The sequence below is a fragment of the Lissotriton vulgaris genome, chromosome 7 (genome assembly GCF_964263255.1).
Source record: "Lissotriton vulgaris chromosome 7, aLisVul1.2, whole genome shotgun sequence".
Taxonomy (NCBI): domain Eukaryota; kingdom Metazoa; phylum Chordata; class Amphibia; order Caudata; family Salamandridae; genus Lissotriton; species Lissotriton vulgaris.
The window spans coordinates 457866979-457872167 of record NC_141695.1 but is presented as its reverse complement, the minus strand read 5'-3'; the positions used below and the strand labels follow the sequence as shown (position 1 = coordinate 457872167).

At 53.2% G+C, this 5189-nt stretch overlaps 1 pseudogene; it reads right to left on the bottom strand.

Annotated features, from left to right (window-relative positions):
• Positions 1-3287: 3287 nt before the first annotated feature.
• LOC147701857 (uncharacterized) lies at positions 3288-4822 on the bottom strand (annotated as a pseudogene).
• Between the last annotated feature and the right edge of the window lie 367 nt (positions 4823-5189).

Below are 5189 nucleotides of genomic sequence, written 5' to 3'. Positions count from 1 at the left end.
AGTGACCATGGTGCCTTTTGTAGACGTTACTGTCCAGGTACCCGGCTCATATTGAGTTTGGAACTCCCCCCCAGGGCGTCTGTTCCGTATGATCACTCGGGTACCCTGGCTTAAGTTTCTTGGAGTAGCTCTCCTGCACCGGCTGGCTTGCTGATTTCCTTGCCGTCTCCGTTCCTGTACTTCTTCGGTGTCAGCCGGGGATGGTGTCCAGCCCGGGGCAGTGGGAAGGAGGTCTCTCCGTGGTCCTTGGAACATGAGGGTCCATGGCCTCCTTTGCGTAGTGCAGTGGGGGGTGCCCCGGTACTCCCGCAAGAACTCGTGTAGTCTCTGTTCGGGGTCGGCCTGTTCCACCAATGCTATCCGACACTCAAATTCTCGTCACCATTAACCAAAACCCTGATGACGTAAAAAATAGGTTTAAAAGCTGTATGACTAATATACAAGAATGGATGACTAGACACTATCTTATGATGAACGCAGGGAAGACCGAAGTCATGCTTTTCGGCAAAGCTGACCAAATCTGGTCATCGGACTGGTGGCCAGACTCCCTTGGCCCCTACCCCGCCCCTAAGCCATACACCAGGAACCTGGGAGTAATTCTAGATAACAAGCTTACCATGTCTGAACACATAAAAAAAACAGTGGGAAGCAGCTATGGCCAGATGCGTAGCCTGAGGAAGATCTTTAAATGGATCCCACTCTCAGCACGCATGCCCCAAGTCCAGGGACTTATTGTTAACAGGATGGACTATGGGAATGCCCTGTTCTCGGCCATCAACCTAACACTACTGAACCGATTGCAGGTCCTCCAAAACACAGCTGCTAGGCTGGTATTAGATCTACCTCCCCGCACCCCCTCAGCAGCATGCCTTAGATCACTGCACTGGCTCCCCGTACATAAGCGTATAAAGTTCAAGCTCTGCTGCCTAGTCCATAAGGCAGTAAATGGACATGGACCTGCTTATCTTGAACAGAAACTCAAAACTCACGTCCCAAGCAGGACGCTACGCTCCTCCAGTAAAGCCTTTCTCTCCGTTCCCAGAGTCCGAACAGTAAGAAAAGGAGACAGAGCTTTCAGCAAAACTGCCCCAGAAGCATGGAACTCCCTCCCAATCCCACTGAGAGAAGAGCCACATCATATGAAATTCCGAAAACAACTAAAAACCTGGCTCTTTTAATCTCTAGCTTATCGAGCCCACCGACCTCCTGAATCTGTTGGGTTTTAAGGATCCTTGTCAGCTGCCAGCGCTCTGAGACCTTCGGGTGATTTACGCGCTATACAAGTGAAATAAGATGGAAAATGGAAATATCCGGAATACCTTGTTGAGGGTCCGCATAAATCTCTCAACGTCCCCATTTGCCTGGGGCCACTGAGGTGTGATGCGACGGTGTTGAATCCCCCTTGTCTTGAGGAACGTGGCAAATTCAACCCCTTGGAAAGGCGGTCCGTTGTCACTCTGTATCTCAGCTGGGTATCCGAACAAGGGAGAATATTTTTTCCAACGCCGGCCCTACGTGTGTGAATGCAGTGGAGACAACCCTCTCCACTAGCGGGTACTTAGAGTAGGAGTCGATGGCCACTAGCGTGTGTCCTTCCCCCGGGAAACTTCCAAAGTCTATGCTGACCTTGGTCCAGGGAGACGTGCAGGCTTCTTCCGTGATCACCGGTGCGGGTCTTTCAGGGTCGCTCGTCAACTGGCAGGCCATGCAGTTCCTCACGTATTCCTCCACCATGTTTTCCAGCTCCGGGAACCATACTTTTTCCCTCATGCGCAGCTTCATCTTTGTCGTGCCTTGGTGACCGCCATGGTCGAGTTGTACGGCCCGGTGTCTCGGGCTCTGGGGTATTACTAGCCGTGACCCTCTTAGTAACACTCCATCTTCCGTAGCACTTAGTTCATGCCGGATTCGCCAGACTTTTGTGAGTGACTCTATATCTTCCGCGGACCAGGAATAGGGTGGGCGTAGGTAGTCGGCCCACGAGCCTTCACGAACTGCTTGAAGCGACCTCATGTAAATGTTGTCAGCGGCAGCTGCATCCTTAATGTCTTCTATTGTCATGCTTTGCAGACATGAGGTGAGTGCCACCCACTGGGCGTATTCCTCGCAGTCGTCGTCCACTGTTTCTGGCTCCTGTTGTGAGGGATGGCGCGACAGGTAATCTGTGGGATTCTTGGCCCCTGGACGGTATATCACTTCCATTACGTATGATTGTAGTTGAATTACCCATCGTTCGATGAAAGGTGTGGGTGTGGGGCAGTTCCCTTGAAGAGGGACACCAGAAGTTGGTGGTCAGTGACCATGACAAAAGAATGTCCTTGTAGATATAAATGGAAATGGCCACAGGCCCATTTAATGGCGAGAGCCTCCCTCTCAATCTGGGCGTACCTGGTTTCGGTCGGAGTTAGGGCCTTGCTAGCAAAAGCTAATGCTGTCCACTGGCCGGGTTCATGTTCCTGGGTCAGGACAGCGCCGAGGCCCACCGGGCTGGCATCGACGATCACCTCCGTACGTTTCGTGGGGTCGAAGGAGGAAAGAGTGGCTTTCTCCAGGAGAGCCTCCTTGATTCCCTGGAATGCTTCGTCTTCTTTCGGGCCCCACTGCCATGCGGCATCCGTCTTGGTCAGCGCTCGTAGCGGCTCGCTCCGAGTGGCTAGGCCCGGTATGAACCGGCCACAGTAGGTGGTCATACCAAGGAAACTTCTTACTTCCGTCGGGGACTTCGGCGCTAGGGCATTCTTGATGGCCTTGGACTTCCTCGGGTCTATCTGGATGCCTTCCTGGTTAAAGGCATAAACGAAGAACTCTATGGAGGGCTGAAAAAACTGACACTTTTCTTTGTGGAGTGTCGCTCCATAGGTGCTTAGTCTCTTTAGGACATCCCGAAGGTGTTTGTGGTGCTCTGACGCGGTGGCGGAGTGTATCAAAATGTCATCGTTGGCGTTTATTACCCCCGGCAGACCGGATAGGAGTTCCCTGATGGTATTCTGGAACACCTCCGCCGCCGATGAGATGCCGAAATGTTAACGCTTGTGGCGTCGGAGGCCAAGATGGGTACTAAAAGTGGCAATGAATCGGCTTTCCACCGCTAGTGGCAGTTGATGGTATCTGGCGTTTAGGTCTATTTTCGAATACCACTTCAACCCGTTCACGTCAGCAACGATATCCTCCATAGTGGGGGTCAGATGTCTCTCCCTCTGGATCGCGGCGTTCGGTAGCCGCAAATCGATGCGTAGGCGGATTTCGCCTGGTTGCTTAGGCTTCTCCACAATGACCATTGGTGATACTCACGGGGTAGGCCCCGTGACTTTTTCTATGACGCCTAGGCTCTCCAGTTTTTTGAGTTCTTTCTCCACCAGCGGGCGTAGGTGAAATGGTATCCGGCGATGACGCAGGGCGGTGGGAGTGACCGACCTATCGATGTGTAGTTTGATGGGTTCACATTTTATGCAACCCAGGCCTCTGAATAGTTCAGGGAATCGTCCCAACAGTTCATCTACTTGTTGTGCTCTGATGCGATTGGCAAATGCTACTAGTTTCAGGTCCTCCGCTGTGTGACTACTTATCAGAGTGTCGGCCTCTCGGTTGATTATGTGGACTGTCGCCATTACCTCTGACTCATCGGCCTGAATAGGTATTGTGATCTTCCCTTTGAGGGGTAGCGGTGTGTCCGCTCCATAGGCGAATATCCTCGTCTTGGACGGCAGTACCAGGGGCCGTGGGCGTAGCTTGTTGAACTGTTGCAGACCCATTACGTTGACGGTGGCGCCAGTGTCAATTATGGCCTTAACCTCGTTTCCCGCCATCTGCACAATGCACGTTGGTTGTGGCCGCTGTCGTTGCTTGAGCTCTCATGCGAATGAGACGATGTAGGCCTCTTCATCCTCCGACTCCGAGTCGTCGTACACCGTGGGTAAGTGTCTCTCTGCCTTCGCTGGTGGTGGGTCGGCCAGCGACAATTGACGAACGGCCTTGGTAGGCGTCCGTGACTTCTTGAAAGTCTTTGACGTGTTCCTTCTGCGGCAGACAGATGCGAAATGGTTTGGGATTCCACAGTTTGCAGATGTCTTTCCCTGGGCCGGGCAGTCCTTGGCGCGTGGGGCTCATGCCCACAATACCCGCACCGTGTTCGGGGCGGGTCTCTCCGATATTCTTTCTGTGGTGGTCCACGCGGTTGAGACCGCACCGCATCTGCCCGTTCAACCTTGGTGGTTTCTGTCTTGATCTGGGGTTTGTGTAACGCTTGCTCCATGGCGGTGGCTCTGACGTTTGAGAGTTCGTGAGATCTGGCCAGGATTAGGATATCTTCCAACGAGATCCCTGGTTTGCATAGAATCGACCCTCTCAGCGCCTTGTCTTGACATCCTTGAATAATCTGCCTCCTTATGGCCTTTGGTTGGTCTTCGTCGGTGAAACTGGCTAGCTCCCTGACGCGGGCATGGAATTGTTCCATCGTCTCACCTTCCCTCTGGCGTGCCTGGCCCAACTTGAAAACTTCGAAGTCTACGTTCAGTTGGGGGTCAAAATGGCCGTTGAGGGTAGCCACTGCCGCATCGTAATCATCCGCTGCCCCCGTATTAGGCAGGTATTTGAACAGTCTGAATATTTTATCCCCTGCATAGTGTAGCAGAAGCGACCTTTTCACTGCTTTGTCTGTCTCTCTCGTGACCACAAAGTAATTTTGCAGTCTTTCGAGCCATATCTTCCACATTGGTGAGGCTGTGGACGGGTCTTCCGCTTCACTGAACGGCGGTAGCACCCCAGCTGCAGCATGTTGAAACGGGATGTTGATGGTGGCTGCTGGTGCATCTTCGTCCGCCATAGTGACAGTGCACCTGGATGATGTATTCTGGGTGTTCCTCTTGCCCCCGTCTTTATTGAGATGGTGTGTGCCCTTGCTGACTGTTGTCCCCTCATTGCGCCGGCTCTGTGACGCCACGTGGTAGCTGTGCGGCTCACCTCCACTCCGTCACGAGTTCTGTAGGCCTCTGGTGGCGTGAGGGCGTTGTGGTCTTGTCTGGGTCTTACCCAAGCCTGGGTTGCTGCTTGTTTTCACTCCAGGGCGCAGTAGGGCACACCCCCTGTCGTTTCCACGACTCACGCGCAATGCGTGAGCATTTGCAGGGCGTCTTCCGCATCTCACTCGCAGTGCGTGAGCATTGGTAGGGCAAAGCACCGGTCCACGTCTC